The sequence below is a fragment of the Hyposmocoma kahamanoa genome, unplaced genomic scaffold (genome assembly GCF_003589595.1).
Source record: "Hyposmocoma kahamanoa isolate Upper Pololo Valley unplaced genomic scaffold, ASM358959v1 55111, whole genome shotgun sequence".
Classification (NCBI taxonomy): Eukaryota; Metazoa; Arthropoda; class Insecta; order Lepidoptera; family Cosmopterigidae; genus Hyposmocoma; species Hyposmocoma kahamanoa.
In genome coordinates, this window is record NW_020653825.1 from 23361 (window position 1) to 42815 (window position 19455).

General features: G+C 35.0%; 1 protein-coding gene and 1 long non-coding RNA gene across 2 annotated transcripts in view; both read right to left on the reverse strand.

Moving 5' to 3' along the window:
• The window catches only part of LOC113229352 (transcriptional repressor scratch 2-like), a 56108-nt gene that overhangs the window by 3950 nt on the left and 32703 nt on the right, over positions 1-19455 (reverse strand). The gene's annotated exons all lie outside the window — the stretch shown is intronic.
• On the reverse strand, positions 8109-14824 carry LOC113229355. The gene is made up of 3 exons (XR_003310409.1): positions 14705-14824; positions 13576-13771; positions 8109-8160 (listed from the first exon to the last, which is right to left on the reverse strand). It is a non-coding gene; the product is annotated as an uncharacterized LOC113229355 (long non-coding RNA).

Genomic DNA, 19455 nt, shown 5'->3' on the forward strand with positions numbered 1-19455 from the left:
TTATAATGAAAAGAAGAGTGAGTTTCTTGTGTTTAAATATAAAGGCCTAAATAATATTCCACCGCTTCTTTTAAATGATATACCCTTGAATCGTCTCTCTCGGTCTAAGTATAGCATAGATGTTGGAGATGATGATGTTGTTGTGAGGGAGCACAGGGCGTTGTCGGTGCGCGGTAACATGTTGGCTTAGAGGTGCTCCATAAATGTAAAAATAACTCTTTTAGAGCTTATTGCCATAATTTTTATGTATTCTATGGACCAACTTGACTCAGCGAGCTTATAACGTCTTGTGTGTTGTTACGTATTTAGGGTTATGTTGAGGCTTCTTCGCGTTGGCAGCGCCTCTGCATGTTTGCGAATGCGTGTGTTATGCTTAGGCCACATAGAGTTGGCCGTGGAACCGTTCCGAGCGCGGGAATTTTTGTAATGTATGTCAGTGTGGCAGAGTTCATATGAACTCGTACAATACAAAAATTCCTGCTCCCGGAACGCTTCCGCGTACGTCTCTGTATGTATGGCCAGAGCATAAATGTTTTTTACGCATTGATGCTCAAAAAAAGTGCGTCACAGAGGTTGAGACCGCGTAAGAGCACCAATGGCATCCTAAATATGATAGCAAGATTAATGAATTCGGCTGTATATTTTTTTACATTTTATTAAAATTCTAAATGTCACAAACACGGCTCACATAAATTGCATTAGCTGCCAATTCGCGACCCCTCCAAATGAAGTGTATTTTACGAGAAATTCGGCGTGGCTTTTAATATTTCAGGCTTATTTTAACGAAATACAAACAAATGCTTATAAATTCCTTTTGAATTCACACTCAATTCGGCGTTGCGGCTATTTCCTGAACAATAGATCGATTAAAGTCGTGCTAAGTAAAGCAGAACATAAATTTGTAACCTTGATGTAAAGACCAAATATGCAAAATGCGAACTTTCTCTAGAGAGGTTTAAAGATTCTAATATCGAAATTGTTCGAAAATTTTTTATGCTTTAATAGGAGAGTTATAAAATTTCACATATATACGCAATTCTGCCGTCTACTACCAAAAACGCGGCTAAGTGACAAATGGTCAAATATCCGTTTGAAATAGCAAAAGATAGAGCACAAACTGGTTATTACAATTATGGTTTTATTACGATATTAAAAGAAAATCTTTTGTCACCAGCCGCGTTTTAGTTAGCGGAAGGCAGAATTTGATTCATGAAGTTCGTATTATTTTTATGACTTTCATGTGACAAATACATTCTTGACTAATATAGTCACATGTGGCTTTAGTCACTGTTTTAGTTAACCTAGGGGTACGAATTGTTAAGCGGCATCATGATATAACACAGAGAAAGTGCCTCATGTAAAATAATTGTCTTTGCCAGTTCTCTATTTATACGATCTTAATTTGAAAAGAAGAAGTAAATGGCACGAATTCTAAAAAAATATAAATCCCATCGTTAACGTCTCCAAACAATAGAAACAGTTTATTTTATGGCTTGAGAGTATCTTTGCAATCTATTGTTGAACGCGTTCAATTAAGCACCAATTCCAATTTATTTCGAAACAGATAAGTTGTCGAGTAAAACGCTATTAATGGAGTTCTTAGCTAGCAGAAAGTCCCGAAGGAGAATGGCTAAATACAGAACGGAGACACAAGTAATCCGAGAGTTTAGTGGCTTACGGCGCAGGGAATGCAGTAAATGAAAGCTGACCGCTGGCGCTTCACTGTAGGGTTGGTAGGACGCCATGTTATATTGCACCAAATTAATATTGAATATTGTTAAAAATACATTGTGATTATTAAGGTAGAGCAGTTGTTTTATATAGAAATATAATAAAATATTATAATATATACGAGATACGACGGAAACGTAGAACAATAAATACAGTAGAAGTGGTTAGTTAGCGTCTGACGTGTGCCAACATTAGGGGTCGTATTCCAGAACTCTACTCAATGCTCAAGTCAGGACTTAAGTATGATTTAAAGCACTAGAAATCATACTTAAGTAGTTGCCATTAGAGTCGTACTTCCAGTGCTTGAAATCATATTCAAATCCTGACTTGAGCATTGAGTAGAGTTCTGGAATACGACCATATGTCTCGAAAGACCTACTTGAACTCAGTCCGCCATTTTCGCTTTGTATGGGTATGATTGTGTCATTCTTTCGCGCTAATAATCTAAAATCACAGAAAAATGCTTTATTGACTGCAAAAATGATAGCCGCACTAAAATATTCCCCGTAGTAGTATTTTATAACACCGATAAGTCTTATTTTAATAAATTTTCAATTTTCTGTTTATCGAGTTGATCCAGACGTTAATCGTTCATCGTAGTCTAGCTACTGGCCGCAAGATGGCAGCACGGCGAATAAGTTTCAATATAAAATACAAATTGTCACTGAACGACTGGGTAAGGTTTCAATTATGTTCCAAACAATAAACGATTCTAAACAATCCAGAATTTGTTACTTGTTTGTAAATTAGAAACCATGACCAATCATCATCAAGATTTCAAAGTGTTTTTCATTTTGTTTGTTGCGTTTTGGCGACATCGGTTCCGATAGTAATGGAGGCTTATGGCCCTTCCATTGTTTTTTTCTTCCGTGGTTTCTATTAAGGCATTTCCATTGTTTTTTCTCTTCCGTGGACAGAAACCAACAAGATCAACACTTTGAATCAAAAAATTACATTGTGTTATTTCAAAGTGTAATGGTATTATTAATCAGCAGATTGACAAAAAAGCCCTGTTAGGACAATATTGACGTCATTATTATTTTTAAAATATAATGTATATGAAAGCCCCTTAGTTGTTGGAGTGTAGCAATCCCACCCCGACGATCAGGATTAGTCAGCGGGAAAATGTGCTTTAGTTTTTTGCGCGGAACGGGGAGGTATCTCAAACAAAGAATAACTATATCTATCTATGCAATAAACGTACCTAGCTAAATAGCGTGATTTAATTTTCAGTCCTTGGAAATAATTAATCTTAAAATCGATTCACTATATAAGTAGTAGTATGAAATGCTATGGTTAAGGAGGGGTTTTGTTAATAATACCTATATTTATGCAGAAGATTGTCATACTTACTATTACCGGCGTAATTAAAAAAAATGAGGCACCTAGATATTTATTTATCCATTGTCCATCGAAAAAACTTAAACAATTGTAAACTTTACTTAGTGTAAATGTAAAAAAAATATTAGTGGTTGATCTCTGTTCTATTTATAAACAAGGACAGGAAACGTTTTTCCTTAATTTTCAGTATAGCATTTTGTATAACTGTGACTCAATTTGTCAGAATCAAAGTTTGCATCTAACGGGTGTATTCAGAACTAATCTAAAAACCGAAAATGTAACGTATATCTAAAAGATAAAACCGAATATTCCCGTCTGTCCAATACAAGGTTTCACAGGGTCAAGACAAATGGCAGTTACAGTGTTTTATTTTGTATTTGTATTACCGAATAAAAGTGATGGACTAAAAATATTAGATATTAGGATGTACCGGAGGATTTTGTTTCAATTTCATCATCATTTATACGTCCTACTGTTACGGGCACGGCTTTCCTCTCAGGCGAGGGTTTACGCCATAGTCCATCACGCTGGCCAATGCGGATTGAGGGACTTCACTCTTTTTCCGAGGGCTGTGAACCTTCTCCGACATGCAGGTATGTTTCGGTTTCATATACACAGTGGTGGGATACTGCCTCGTATATCGAGCTCTGAGGGTTTCAGATCGATATCCACCATGTTGTAATGTACTGGGACATTTATGGATCGAGAATGGGGCCCTGCCAACAGTTAAACGTAAGCAGTAAATGTTTATCACTAATTACAAGTTCCTTACCACGGAATGAGTTCTTTTGTTTTCCCGATATTACTCTATGGTCACGGATTAACTGGCCAGCGGTAGATGATAACTTTAAGAGCAGACATATCTGTCTACCCTCTTTCGCTGTCGACGACCGCCTTCATCTGGATCACTTGTAGCGTAACCATTGTCACTTACTTTTTTTCCGACAAACCACACTCACTGCGTACACTTAAAAAGCGAAATTGAAGTCGAAACATTTTTGTTTTTATAATAGATAGCTTCAATCCATTCACGGTTAAACATTTGGTACTTTGTGATCTCGATGGCTTCGTGAACCAAACGTGGTAGTTAGTAGTGACGTTCCGTCGACAGTACTTGATAGCTATGCCGCTCGATCCAGTGATTTAGCGTAGCGCGCGTAATATCTAAATGAGGTGGTGGGTTATTGTCATTTTGTGTAAGATGTTGTGCTATAGCTGTTAAACGTATGCAGTTTAAACAGTTAGTAATGCCATAGGTTTTACCCGTTTCACGTAGATTATCGGTTTCATGGGTTTTCACTTGTTCCCCTTATATACTAAATATCTGAATGTACTGCTGCTGCATTATATTAAGCACACCAGTATTTAATTTGCGAGTACCTACTATCGATAACCGCATGCAATTATGATGAGTGTCAGTGGTGCACTTTGTATGGCACCGCGGAAAATATTATGCTTTTATAGTAAAACAGGGCCATTGGTTTTTTAGAATGATATAAATATTTTTGTGATTACAAAATATACGTATAATTAACATTTTCGGTATTAATAATTTTTATTACAATTCGTTTAAAATAATTCTTTCAATATTAGATTCATAGTAATATTTACATTATATAATATTAGATATTAGATTAATAATACTAAATTTAATAGTTTTGTATCATTTATTTCTACCTGAAAAGCCTACGGTGAGGATAGATCGGTTACTTTTAGCTTTTAAAAGTTATTATGCAAATTCTGTATTTGTTCTAATATTAGATCATAGACGTTAATTAGTCATTGAACCAATAAAGTCTTGATACAGCCATGAAGTGAAAAGTCTGTATTTGAAGGTACTGCTAGCATTATTCATTCAGCGGCAGTAGAGCTCCTTGTGAAAGGGTTCGCCCAGGGAAGTATTTCACCTTACGTATTTCTGCCGCCAAGCAGTAATGTGAGCATTACTGCGTCCGGTTGAGAAGGGTAAGGGTGCTGCTCTGCAACTGTTATGGATAGGCGTATCGCTTACCACGAGGCGCACGACTTGTTCGTCCCGTCTGTCGGTATTATAAAAAAAAAATAATAGAAGGATCCGCCGAAGCCAAGAGCATGTGAATATCTTTCTTTGCCAGATTGCCGTGAACCGTAATTGCTGTGAGTTTTTCTCGAAGGGCTGAAACGATATCTTCCGTAGTCTTTATTTCGTGCTTCTAGGTTGCAGCATTCATTATGCTCCCTCCATGTAGCAGAATTTTATGCACTGTTTTATTGCATGCAGTATTAATCCTAATACCCTCAATAGAAATGATTAGTTTCAAAATTAAAACTCGTTGGTTTTTGAGGTTAGTTAGTTAATGTGTTCTCACAATCCAAGGCACAGATTACTTAACAGTTACTACTTAGCAGACACATCACTCTCATACAAAATCGAATATACATACGCTATAAAAGCGTACTAAATATTACTAATAATACCGTGCGCCATCTACGAGCAAAAAGGAACCTAAGCTTGCGCTCCTACAGGTGAAAGCAAGGTTGTCCGCCGTGTGCAAATGTTTGAAACACAATGAACTTGTTTGAACAAAACGGATTGAAAGCGCAAAGGCTGAGACTTTGAAATTACAATTATTTATTTAGTAAAGTGATGGGAGAACGGTTGCCTCTCAATTGGCGGTTGATGGTTTGATACCCGGTTGGACTAATTTTCGAAATGAACTTTACTAAATTTGCTCTCGTCTGGGTGTTTTGGGTTGTGCCCCCAAATGAAACTATTTACTCTAGTACTCATAGTACGGGAATTCTCTAGTTTGAGGTCATTGGCGTGTTTGTGTCGCACTTTGACCCAATAAGTTGTATTATTATTATTCTTGATGAATATTAAATTAGATTATTCTATTTAACGTATCACGGCTATAAATAAATAGCGCACACACTCAACATAGCCCCGCACTAGGGAAACCCTGTGTCGCGGGTGCCATGGACACTCACATAGACAACCACAAATTACACCCAAACTCACGAGAGAAATAATTGTAGGCCATACAACTATTTTTCCCGGCCCGGCAAACGAACCTGAGACCTCTGCGTGGCAGTCCGGCATGGTATCCGTTCGGCTACGGAGGCAGTAAAAAATCCATGAACAAAAAAGTCCTTACCTAGGTTAGGTACCGATAATAAAAAGTGGGTAGGTACAATGAAAACAAAGTAGGATGATAGAACACAGAAAGAAATGATTCAAAAGCCGTTTGCTTGAAATTCGCTTACATAAAATAATTGAAAATAAATATGTATTTTTTTACATTAGGCATGATTCTAAATATGTATTTATTTACTTTTAAACGCTAATGCGTTCTCGACATTGCAACGGTTTTTTTACGCAACATGCCGTACAACCATTCAGATGTGAGTGCGACACTCTATGAGCGCTTGCGCCGACGTCCGTCGGCGCACTCAGCGGTAGGCACTTATCGCGTAAGCTTAAGCGAGTGACGGAGCCTTGTCCAAGGTGGCAGTTGGTTGCAGCTAAAATTTATAAAACCTAATCAAGACAGACTAATAAATCGATTATGTTATATAAGTAAATAGTGGTCGACAGTGATAAAAAGAAGAATAGTTTTAAATTCATAAAAAAATGTCGTAAATTAGGCATTCTTACAAACGTAAATGAGAAATATTAAAAAGATAAAATTCTTTCACTATTATGTGTACCAACAAGATTACATCTCTAGGCATTATAAAAACAAACACAAATAACGTAAATTTCTATTCAATTTAATTTAAAATCAACTTTGAAAATACAGTATACAGTTTTAGCGCGAAAATGGTTATTTCTGCATCAGATATGTTTAGGATCATATTTTTACGTAGTGTACAATTATTGGCAATTTGTTTTTATAGTTTTTGTACTTATGGAGTGTATAGTATGTATAATGCAAAATTTGTTTAGATGTGTTAATAAAAAATACTTTTTTTTCGTCAATGTGTGATGATGATAAATTGACGAAAAAAAATTTATTGAAGTGGAACAATACTAAACTACTGTATACAGTAGTTTAGTATTGTTCCACTTAGTATTATAGGACTCTATAACCTATCTGTACCTTTTACACAAAAATTTAGGAAGGTATTGTTACTCAATTCTAGTTCCTCACTCTAAAATGCATGTAATAATCAATATATTTATTTTACGATTAATTTCGCAACTTGCCGGTAAAACGCCTCTAGAGTTACGTTACTAGAAACAAAATTGCTTTTTTTGTATCGAGCTTGCAAATGGAATAGCAAACAGTAACAAACCGTTGTAGGAACGGACTGTAACAAAATGAAAAACTAAAATGGAAATAGTGTCTTCTACAAACAAACCTCCAATTTATATGACTTTTGATTTGATTTGATTACAAACATAAAGAAACGATTGAATGGAAACTTAAACGAACTGAACTTAAATATTTTTTTCTAAAGAATGCATTTTTAATTCGTGTTAATGTTGGTTTCGTAGTGGAAAAGTCGGTTATTTTTACCATAACAAAATGGTAACACATTAAAATCTATATAAGATCCATTTAGATTTTTTGAAATTCAAATCATTTATTCACCATTTTTGAGTTACAACAGTGTTTGGTTTCACGTGCGAAAAATTCAACTGCACAATTTTACACTATGATAAAATAAAATATAAGAAAAGTAGATATTTGCCAGAGCAAATGTGCAGAACTGTATAAAAAAAACAAATAAGAATAAAACAAACAAAGGTAGGCAATCGACATTTTGTGTAGTAATAATAAAGATAATTTTATTTATTCAAATAAAGATTTGACAAATATTCATTAATTGTCAGACAAATAAGACGTTAAGTAAGTTTCAAAACAAAACGGTCTTTAATATGGATCCGACGAAAAAAATATCGAAATGTATTTCATGTCGAACTGTAAAACAACTCACGCAGCCGTTATGCAATCTTTGAACAAAATCTTGCCTTTGATGAAGTATCGAGAATTGCAGGTCTCCATGGACGAACTTTGAAAGAAGTTTCCACTTGAATAAATCGGTATGTCGGACGCTTTGCAGTTTTATTCGCGTACAGTGTTGAAGACTTGCAAAGTTTTGCTGTAGAGTAACAATATTATGAAATTCTATCTCAATGGTTTAGTGCATAAATGTATGGTAGTTTTCTGAATATTTGTTTATAAGCATTAATCTTATTAACTAGGGATATTTCCTTTTTTTATTAATAAAAATGAAGTCAAAATTATAATTAGCATTGACACTACACTGACATTAGAAATGTAGTAACCACTTAGAGAGGATGGAAAAAAAGTCCAAGAGTTACCAGCGGCTCAAAGTGAATGATCGTCGTCAGATCATGTACTCTGTGGTCAGATCAGTAAACAGGTGCGCTCCGCTAAAGATAGACGCCCACCTTAATTAGCCTTTTTTAACAAAAATCCTACGAGGTCCAGCCTAATGTGCTAGGCTTTACTTTAATAGCAGTTTTTCTTCAACCCCTGATGAAAAATGGATAAAAGTTGAGTCGAAAAATAAACCTGAAAAGATACGGCCTTTTTTTGGTATGTTCAGCTCAACACTCCTATTTCAATTTTATTTTTTTGTTGTTCTCTTTATTTGTTATATTATTTTTTTAGTTGAACTAGACTCTGCTTTGCTGTGGTTTATTTGGTTGTGAGCAAGCACATCGTATTTGTGGAGCATAATTTTCGCCTTATTAAATAGTTTGTGAGTGGTATTTACTACTGTAAACTTCAAGTATTATTTTATTTACAACAGAATTCCATTAAAAAAGGTAAAATAAACTCATTCGCAAATTGTTTTTGCGAAATAATTTAATTCGGAATATGTGAGGATTGCAATCAACACAAATGTTGTCGTACAGACCTAGCTTCCATCGCTGCAAGCTATTTGAATATTTGCAGTGAATAAATATTTGCCTTTCTCTAGAATGTGTTTAGTCGTGCGTAAGAGGAAATTCAAATAAAAGTTAAAGTTACATTGTTTATTCTAACTTCAACTTTTACCTACATTATAAATTCAATGAGCTGTTAGGTTGCCGTAACTTTTCATTGCTTATTTTTAGTATTCTTAATTCCTCAAGACATTCTACACCTATCGTATGTACACTTATTGCTTACTCATATTTATCAAAATAATGTCAATAATCTGTTACACAATTCCTTGGAATGGAACATTTGAAACATTCCGTAATTGTTTAATTTAAAAAAGTTGTTATTGTATTTTAATTTAATGTAATTATATTTATCAACTGATTTTTCATTTGTAACATTTAATTTAAAATTTTTTTATTATTATAATTTGTTAGCAATCATAATACGTTATTATTTTTATTTTTACAAAATATGTTTTACCAGTGTTATAGTCCTTCTTGTAATTAATAAATACGGGCTAAACATTGCCTAAAACAAATGATGAGTTTGTTATTACTATATATATATTACGATTACTTATAACAAAACGAAAGGGAATTAAAGCTCAAGTGCAAACCGGCAACTATCGAGGAAATAGGAGGAAAGTTTTAAAATATCTCTAAAATTTATTTTTCATAATGCTTTGAAACGTTTCTATTTTGTTTATCCGTTGATGTAATCTTACCGGACTTCCTTTAATAGCCTTTTGGTTCCTTTACAAGTATAACTAAGCACGTACTTATTTGAAATATGCTTCATTCTTATATAAAGGCTTTGTAAATTGGCATAAAATTTTGTTTAATTAACTCTAATAACTTTCTCTAATAAGGTTCTCAACTTGAATTCTTAAGAACAGGGTACACAAAAAAAGGAATGTAAAACTGAATTTGTATCAGGATATCGTTTTAACACAATCCACGTCCACATGTACACTTTCCATCAGGAGAGACTGTGAGCAAAAGTAAGCCTATGTGAAATAAAAAATAATTACTTTAACTATTAATTAATTAATACACGTAAAGATTTTTTGGAGATAAATCTCTCCTAGTACTTTCGTAATGTATCTTATATTTTAAACACGTGACGGTCACTAAATTGAGGCGATCAGAGCAAAAGTTTTGTAACCCACATTATTTATTTTTCTACAATATTACCAAATTATACTAAAGTACTAATTTTTTATTGTATTTCTTCCTGCAGACCTAATAACTACAATAACGGGCTTACGTGCACAAAAAACAGAATTATGTAAAACAATATTAATAACATTAAACTATTATAAAATAGATAAACATTTAAAAAAATACATATTTCATAAATAATACCTATAAAATCGAACACCAGATAAATAATGCTCCTTAACTCTCAATTCAAAAGTAGCTAACGAAGTACTTTCGTGAACAGAAATAGGAAGTGAGAAGAAGTTTCAAAGTCTGACCGAATGAACAGTGAAAGAGTGAGAATAAAAACCGGAATTGAATGAACCTAACGAGAGAGCGAAAGGGTTGGTCCTGAGACCTGAGAAATCTAAAACAATTTTTTTAGATAATCTAAGCTACTGTAATATTATTTGTTCTATGACGTTCGCCAAACACGTTTAATATTTCGTTGAATTTACTTCTCATTCAGAGTTCATCTGCGTATTTGAAGAATAATATTAGCTTTTCTTTCCTCTGCTTTCTGTTTTGAATGTGACTCACGAGAAAAGAAAAGTCGCTAGGTGAACATAGACGAACCACAGGTAGAAATAATTGCTCATAGGTGTACCACGGGAATAAATAATTGACCTTATCCAACGAGGTGAACCTGTCAGGTGGTCCACGGGCAAGAAGTTTAACTATTTAACCTGGTTTTTTGTTACCTCTAATGTAAATTGTAGCCAGTGGAATACTGATCCATTCCTTTTCAATTGCAAATTTGTTGCATGCAACTACCGAACTGGCTGTTTTAATGCCGTACAAGGCAACTAAAGAGATTTTTTTTGAATATACACTTGATATTACTTAATTATTAAAAATTTGGTATAAACCCGGGGTTTGTCTGAAGAATGATAATGCTATCTGATTTTGCTGAAATACAAATTTGACTTATACTCATTTAATCCATGGATATGCTCTGAAAAATGTGGAGGACTTACTCTCAGTACAGAGTACTAAAAAAACCGACCTCAAAAGTACGTGGAATAACATATAATTACCAAATTTATTGATATCGGTTACTTATTGAAAACTTACCGGAAAGTGCGCAAACCCTGATTCATCCCCTAGTCCGACACTATACGGGCAAGTTCCGTCTGTCGACTGTGTCAAGACACAGGAGATAATAAAAATCGGTTCTCACTACTCAATGTATATTGAGAGAAAACGCCTTGAATTGGAGAATAGCAAAATCAACCTTTAAAATAATTGCTCGTTATAATAAAATTTAGGCGCTATTTATAAAAATGAATCTTCATGCGTGAACAGCCACCCTCAGAGGTGGATGATTTTCTTCAAAATTAAATGGGACCTCTATGAAGGTACCCTCTTTCCAACAAAAAAGAATCATAAAAAACGGTTCACAAATAGCGGAGTTATCGCGTAACATACATACAAAAAAACGTACAGTTGAATTAAGAACGTCTTCCTTTTTTTGACGTCGGTTAATTAAAGAAAGAAAATCGGGCAGAAATTCAGCTTATTATGTACAAAAATTAGACGCGTCGAATATGTTGAAAATCCGTACGCCTAGGATAATAATAGGTTATAAGATAAGCCTTGAAAGCCTGGTAAGATTATCTAAATAGCAGAAGAATAGTTAGAGGGCAGGTTCATGTCGAATCAGGAACGAGTTATGAGAATTCATACTACATGCACAATATTTCTTAGAAAAAGACCCTATCACTTGATTTGATCGGAAGAAGCAACTCTAGATGTACTTTGTGGTTAATTAAAATTTTCTTTCTAACGCCGATAAATAAGTGTAAAGAAAACAGCGAAAACTTTAACTTCACAAATGTATGAAGCTAAAGAGCTAACCATGTAATGAAATGGTTCGCTGCATACACCCCCCATCTCCACTCCTGCATTGCGCATCAAGTGTTCGCCAATAAAACCAGTTTGATATTAGGGAATCAATAAAGCGTGATAATAAACTACTGCAGTAGCATCAAAGCAGGTCTGACACGAACTATAAAGCTGTGGAACCTTAAGTGCTTCTTAGTAAAGCTAAGAGCTCTGAAGCCAAAGCCCATCTAAAACCAAAGGCTTAGTGAAGACACCGGCAGTCGTCTAAACAGGCAGATTATCCGACAGGCGATAATTAGGAATTCCAAACGGTTTCTCTATTAATGGCCCAATCTTTATAAAGTGCTCCGGAGAAAACAGCAATACTAAGAAATATACACAGTGTTACAGTGCAAAATTCCTGACCAGCATCGCAGTTTTTACGGTAAACAATATAACATTTTAATAATTATTATTAATAATAACAACGCACACTCTCAACATAGCCCTGCACTAGGGAAACCCTGTGTTGCAGGTGCCATGGACACACACATAGACAACCACAACTTACACCCAAATTCACGAGAGAAATAAATGTAAGCCATCCAAATATTTCTCCCGGCCCGGGGATCCGACCTGGGACCTCTGCGTGTCAGTCCGGCTTGGTAACCGTTCGGCCATGGAGGCAGTTAAATAATAATAATAAATAGTCTAAAACAATTATAAAATAAATAAATACAATTTCACACAAAAACCAACACAAATCGTGAACGCTTGTAAGCTGCGCATTTAATTATTTTAATCCGGGAAATCTCCTCGTGCAGTATGTTTTAAAAATGAAAATGGATTCCACCTAAAATTTGATTTCAATATTGGATTTGTTGGCCCATGCGTGTATTTAGTATTTCGACGAACGAACAAAGTAAATTCAAAGCCACAAACGCTTCAATTTTTTGCTGGTTTTTAAAAGAATTGTTGTGGTAGCGTGAAATTGAGGTAAGACCGATCATCCGATTAGTCGGCTCGTGTGTATCGACACCGCCGCCGTTCAGCAAATGAACAAAACAACCCAACGACATCAGCGCTCGCTTTATTGCGATCTTGTTTGTCTCTGAAATGTTATGGTATCGTAAAATTCGGTATCTAATCTGCTACGCGGTACAGTTACAGACAGAAGTAAGACATCGGTGCAGTCAAACTTTATTTACGTATTTTATTGTACTACTTCTAGTATCAAGAGCAGAATTGTTTATTAAAATATCAGAAGGTTATTATTTGATTTGTGAATGTGAGTAATACTAACGTTTAATCAATAGATCACTAACCGCTGCGATCAATATATTTAACTCTTTGTCGCCAAGTGCTCGTATAGTTATTTTCAAAGGTAATGAAACCCTACCGGCTTGCCAAGCATTGCAATGCGATTATGGCAAATTTTAAAAACAAACATGCAAAGATTCTAAGTATCTTGTAAGCGTTGTAGGACAAACAAGACTTATATAGTAGATAAAACTATTATTTCCTAAAATCAATTTATATTAACATTCAATGCGTACCTACTAAAATTTAGGCTATATTAAATATATGAAATTGGGTACCTGCAGCACCTTTCGAAGTTGAAACCCATCTGTGGAGATACACTGCTCTTTCTTTGTATGAAATGACATCTAAAAAAGTAATAAATCGACTAGGAGAACCAAGGGCAGGCAGCTATATATATTAGCATAGTCGTACAAAGGAGTTCTGTTAGCATTTTGTTGCGGGCACCGGCTTTCCGGACAGGATGTGCAATGCCTTATCAGAGATAGATTTATATGGATTATATTATTGTTATTATATATGTATTAGTATTATAGGGATTCATTATCTAAAAATCAGACAAGAAAATTAAGTTTAAATTTAGATTTAGATGGCGAGGATCGCCGTGCTCGCACGGCCCACGGTAGAACGTAGTTTGTTTTCTCAGTACACTGAAGTTAAACCGCTGTAAACTTGACGTGGTGTAATTCAACTTTGTTCAGCAAAGTGTGTGTGTGTGTTGATTGAGTTAAACACATTTGTGACGTCGATGAGAGCAGCACCTTGTCGTTTAAGTAGTTATAAAGGAAGGTACAGAGAGCGTTAACTGCTATCTCGCACCCGCCCTTCTATTGCTGAAGGGTTTAGCAATTTGACGCACGCGTGGTTTCTGATGTAAGGCAAGTATAAAGTGCTGCCTACGGAAATTGGCGGGGCACTGCGTTCCTTTTTCGTTCGATGTGCACCGTCGAGAACGGAGTGGACATTGCCCGGCACCATTAGATTTTCTACACTGAAGTTTTCTCTCTACCTTTTACTAGTTTTGTCGAGGGAAGGTAACGTCTATCAAGATATTGAGGTGATTCATCTCAACCGGATGTTAATCCCTTACAACAACAACAACTTTTTGTTGGATTCAAGAAGTAAGGCGCTATAGGAGCCTTTTCAGGTGAGATAATGCAGTGAAAAAAAAAACCGTGTGACAGCCTTTGAGACCGACAGGCGTTGCTAATTAAATTCTTCATCTTTCTAGAAAGGGTAGGTTCCGGGGTTCATGAGCCGTTAAAGGGGTACAGAGGGAGGATATAATTTTTTAATTTTTGCTGGATATTGAATGTGGCCTATAGGCATTATTTTGAATAATTTATTAGATTTTAAGGCTTTCGTGGTTATTCACTAAATGATTATCAGTAATAACAGGTTTCTAACCACGATATTTCACGATTTCTTTTTATTTTCCCGATATTTCAGAACGGTTACACGTTCCACGGTCGCGGGTTGACTCAAATTATATATAGTTTAAGCTGATTAGTAAAAATTGGTCGGCGTGTTAATATATTTTTTTTAAATATAATATATTCACTTCCTTTTTCTGTATTGTATATGTGCAATAAGGTACGGATTAAAATCGATAAATAAGTCAATAAACCAAAATGAAAATGTTATGGCCGGAAAGAGTTGGTTGAATTGTTTCTGCTCTAGTATTACTTCGTTTTATTATTTTAGTACAAAAAAAAATGTTTAGTTGTAATAAACGCGTTTGCTAAGGCGAATAACACACAAATCAAGCAAAGCCGAGCAGCGAGACGGGGCGTGTTTCCGCGGAGTAGTCTTTGCCGCAACGTGCGTAAACAGAAATATTCATAGAAAGAAAGAAGGCTGCGCAGGTTTCTGTGACGTTAACCATGTATTATACGCCTAGCAAAGTAGGTCGGTGCTGATTCTATACAATCATGTGTTAATAATATTTAAGCGTTATACGCTGCTATAATGATTACTTATTACCATTTAGAAATATTTTGAATGTGTCAGTATTGTGGATCATCGTGAAAATATAATATATAAATCACAATTTGCTACAAACACGTAGCAAATTAGACAAATAATCAATGAATGCATTGAGAACAGATGAAATCAGACGCTATAATAAAATTTTCACATAATATTCGGCTGTAATAGTTCGGGAGCTGGGAATGGCGGCCGGTTAGCGTGCCAAAAGCGCCACAGACAATGGCAAAAACAAACCAGGGAGGGGACGCCGCATTGCACCAGTTGAATCTCGACCCCTCGTTTAAGGGGAACTATGATTTTGTATTCAATAGAGGACATTCACTTTTATATTATTTGACTAGCCTGAATTGTTCGTAGAGTTTATTAAACTTTATTTTTATTTATGTTTAATCCAGGTGGCTAATGAACTATTCTTAAACGAGTGTATCCATACCTAACTGTACTCTAGTATATCAATGTACTTACGTCATACGAGTTACTATTGAGAAAATAATAATAATATGATTAACTTACAAAATTGCAGCTACATTAACTCTTTGTGCATTACATCACATTTTCAATAATAATTCTGGATTTCCATAAAAGATTTTCAAAATTGTCTCCTAATACATGCTTCAAAATAGTCTCCTAAAACATATATAGCATGGTTGCCGTAGTGAGGCACTGAGGGCGCCCCTCCCTCCCCCGCAGTGGAGAGTACTTGTTGACGCTCGCTCATATAGGGCTCGGGTGTAGGATGCGCACCCGATTGATTTTCAACCCCCACACGGTTCATTTTCTACTTTCTTGAAGAGAAATACCTAGCTAAAACAAAATTTTCAATTTGTAAAATTGTCTGGTCATTTAGGCTAGAATCAAGTTCAGCTAGTTTCGCAATATATGTATTCTCTAAATTGGTGTACACGTTTTCGAGCGCTTATTTATTGAATCATTCAATATTATATTACAAACCCGCACCGTTTGTTTATAAGTAAACGATACACTGAAGTGTCTGGAGCTTGTATAATGTATATTTTGATGATATTTTGTTACTACGGTATCATATATCAATGTAGTGTGAAAAGTCAGGGTAACTACGACTACATCATTCTGTAATAGCGACGATATAGTTCACTAAGTATTGTATTGCAAGGATTACGTGGCCTCGTATCGTTAATATCCTCTTTACTAACTGTGGTGATAATATTTTGAACCATTTTCACAGTGCTTAAAATAATAACAACATACACAATATTGCTGTACACTAATTATAATGTAATAAACCAAGGGCAGCATTTTTTAAAATGTTTTTTACATTCTTTTGTAACGTGTTTACTATTCTACCATTATTTTTCTGCCGTTGCTTCATAATTGCGTAACTTGTTTAATAAAGATAATATCTTTGTCAGATCTTTTTGAGCCGTGTCACTTCACTGTCAATTCACTACATCTACGCATTTTAAATTTTCAGTATGAAGACAAGTTACATTTTAACCATGTTTATTTAAAAAAAAACTAATCTTATCTCAATTGGTGTAAGATAAGAGTCAATACTAGATGACTAGTAAAGCTGACATGAGTCTGCTTATATAATTGCAGATATTGTACATTGAAGTAGATACCGCACAGAAGTTCTTCTCGTTCGATAATTAGTTATAACTATACCTTGGTACGTATACGATATGAGAACGGCACATCGGCTGTGCGGGAGAGAGCAGCTGAGTCGGCAAAACACGAAAATGAACTCAGAACAATTTGGCTTAAATTGCAGTTTATGAACGCTACAAATGAGTTACCATTGTTTCATTTCTTTCTTAAGCGATAATACGATTATATTACACAATACATACACTTTAAATCTATGTAGGTATCCATATTTCGAGTAGGTGCAGTTCATATAATCGTTTCAATTCAACAATAATTAGAGAATATCAAATTACACTTCAATTAAATAATTGGTGTTATTGACGGTGTATCGCAAAGTAACTTTAAGGAGGTTGCTTAATTATGGAGTTGAGGTTTTGAGTTTTTGTTTTAAATTTTTGCAATATGAAAAAGAAACTTAGATTTAAAAGTTGCCTTCCTCTATATAATTGGTACAATCCGATGAGTTTGCTAATGTTGAGCTATCTACTCTGCAATCCTTGAAGATCACCAGGCTGTGTTTGGTGCTACGTGTTTTCGGTTATTCTGTATGGCATAGAGTCCTGGATCTTAACTCAAAATATGAGCTTATAAGCATTCTAAATGCATTTTAAAATAAATAGAAGAATGTTGAAAATATCATGGACGAATAGAGTGTGAAATGAAAGAGTGTTGCAGATGGTGAAAAAGAAATTAAACTCTTGAGTACTGCCAAAAAATGCAAGCTACAATACTTTGGTCTTTAATGCGTAATGATGCTCCCACTAATTATGCAAGGAAAAATCCAAGGAAAACGACCACCTGGAAGAAGGCGTACTTTGTGGCTTAAGAATCTCCGGACATGGTTCACCTGAGCACAAGATCGTTGTTCCGTGCAGCTGTCTCTAAAATACAGATAGCCCTAATGATAACCGACCTCCGACCAGAAGTAACCTGCAGAAGTGTGGGAGCGGCTGGGTTGCCAGAACAGACAATAGACTCAGAGAGCCGTGTGACTAAAAATTACAGCGTCCATTTTGCTACTGTGTACTTTTATACGTTTCAGAATTTCTACTTTTTTATGATAACCAAGGTCACTTGGTTGGGTTGAACAAGTCGTGCGCCTGGTGGAAAGCGACACGCCTCCCCACTACAGTTGCAGCGCCACTCAGAACTTCAAATCGCCAAGATCTGAGGCGCACTCCCACTGCACCCATCACCCTGAGACATGAGTTGACAAGTTCCATGTGCCTGTGCAAGAAAGAAGCACATACACAATGTGGGCGTAACACATATACAATTAAACAGACATAACATTTGTTTTAATTAAAATGTAATCAAAAATACTCTCTTATATGGATTTAAAATACAATATACCAACTACTCCAATGAGACTACACAAACAACTACAATAAACACAGAACAATAGAAACTGACATAAATTAAAAATTTCCGCAACTGCTTTTTCCCCACTCAATGGCAATTCAAATTTATAATAGCATACCAAAGGAAATAAAAATCCTAGAAAAATTATCGACATTTATTGCGCATCTAAAAAAGTACCTGATCAATAACGCATTTAATAAGTTAGACGAAATTTTTTAATAAAAGATAAGTGCCATTTTCCTAGTCCTTATATAGATTAGCTCTTACATAATAAATAAATGTTATTTAATTTTGTATTATGAGAAAATAGGAATAATTATTAGTCATTTGTAGTGATATTTATATTTGTAATTAATAATTAGTAGTGCTCTCCAGATTTTGCGGCGCCCTTACAGGGTGTCACATGTGTGACTAATATTATTATATGTATTATATTTTTATAACATCGTTGTGAAACCATGTGGTAAGCAATAAAGATATGAATATGAAAATACAATCATTATCACTAACCGCACACCGCAAAAATATTTAATATTGGTAACATTGCAAAATACATCACTACTGACATTATTACCCATAACAAAATAATAATATAGCTAGTATTTGAAGTGCGAATATAAAATAAGTATTTTCTTTTAATTTCAATTACAAGTTTATTGTGTATGGAAAAATATATACATAATATTTTATCCAAAAATGTAGGAAAAAGTAACGTGTGTAGCTTGCTTACACTATAACTCCAATCATTCTCTACCAAGAAAAAGGAATACATCTTTACGAGTAAAGGGGCGACAAAATATCTATTTTTTATCTCTGACGCAAAAAGTGGGGACTTTATAAGTTTGAAGCCGTGGTTTGTGTGCGTCTGTCTTTCTGTTGTCTGAATGTGGCGCCGTAGCTCCCAAACGGATGGACTGATCTCAAAGCGTTTTTAATGGCTTTAATAATGGCCGAACGGTTACCATGCTGCCATGCAGAGACTTAAATGTATTTCTCTCTTGAATTTGAGTGTAATTTGTGGTTGCCTGTGGCACCCGGGATATAGGTTTCCCTAGAGCGGAACAATGAGTGTGTGCAAAAAAATCGGGATGGTTCTTAGCCAAGTTTCTGAACATGTTTTTTTATGATATCAAGCGATGGAATGTTCAAGTCGTGCGCCTGGTCGTAAGCGACACGTCTAC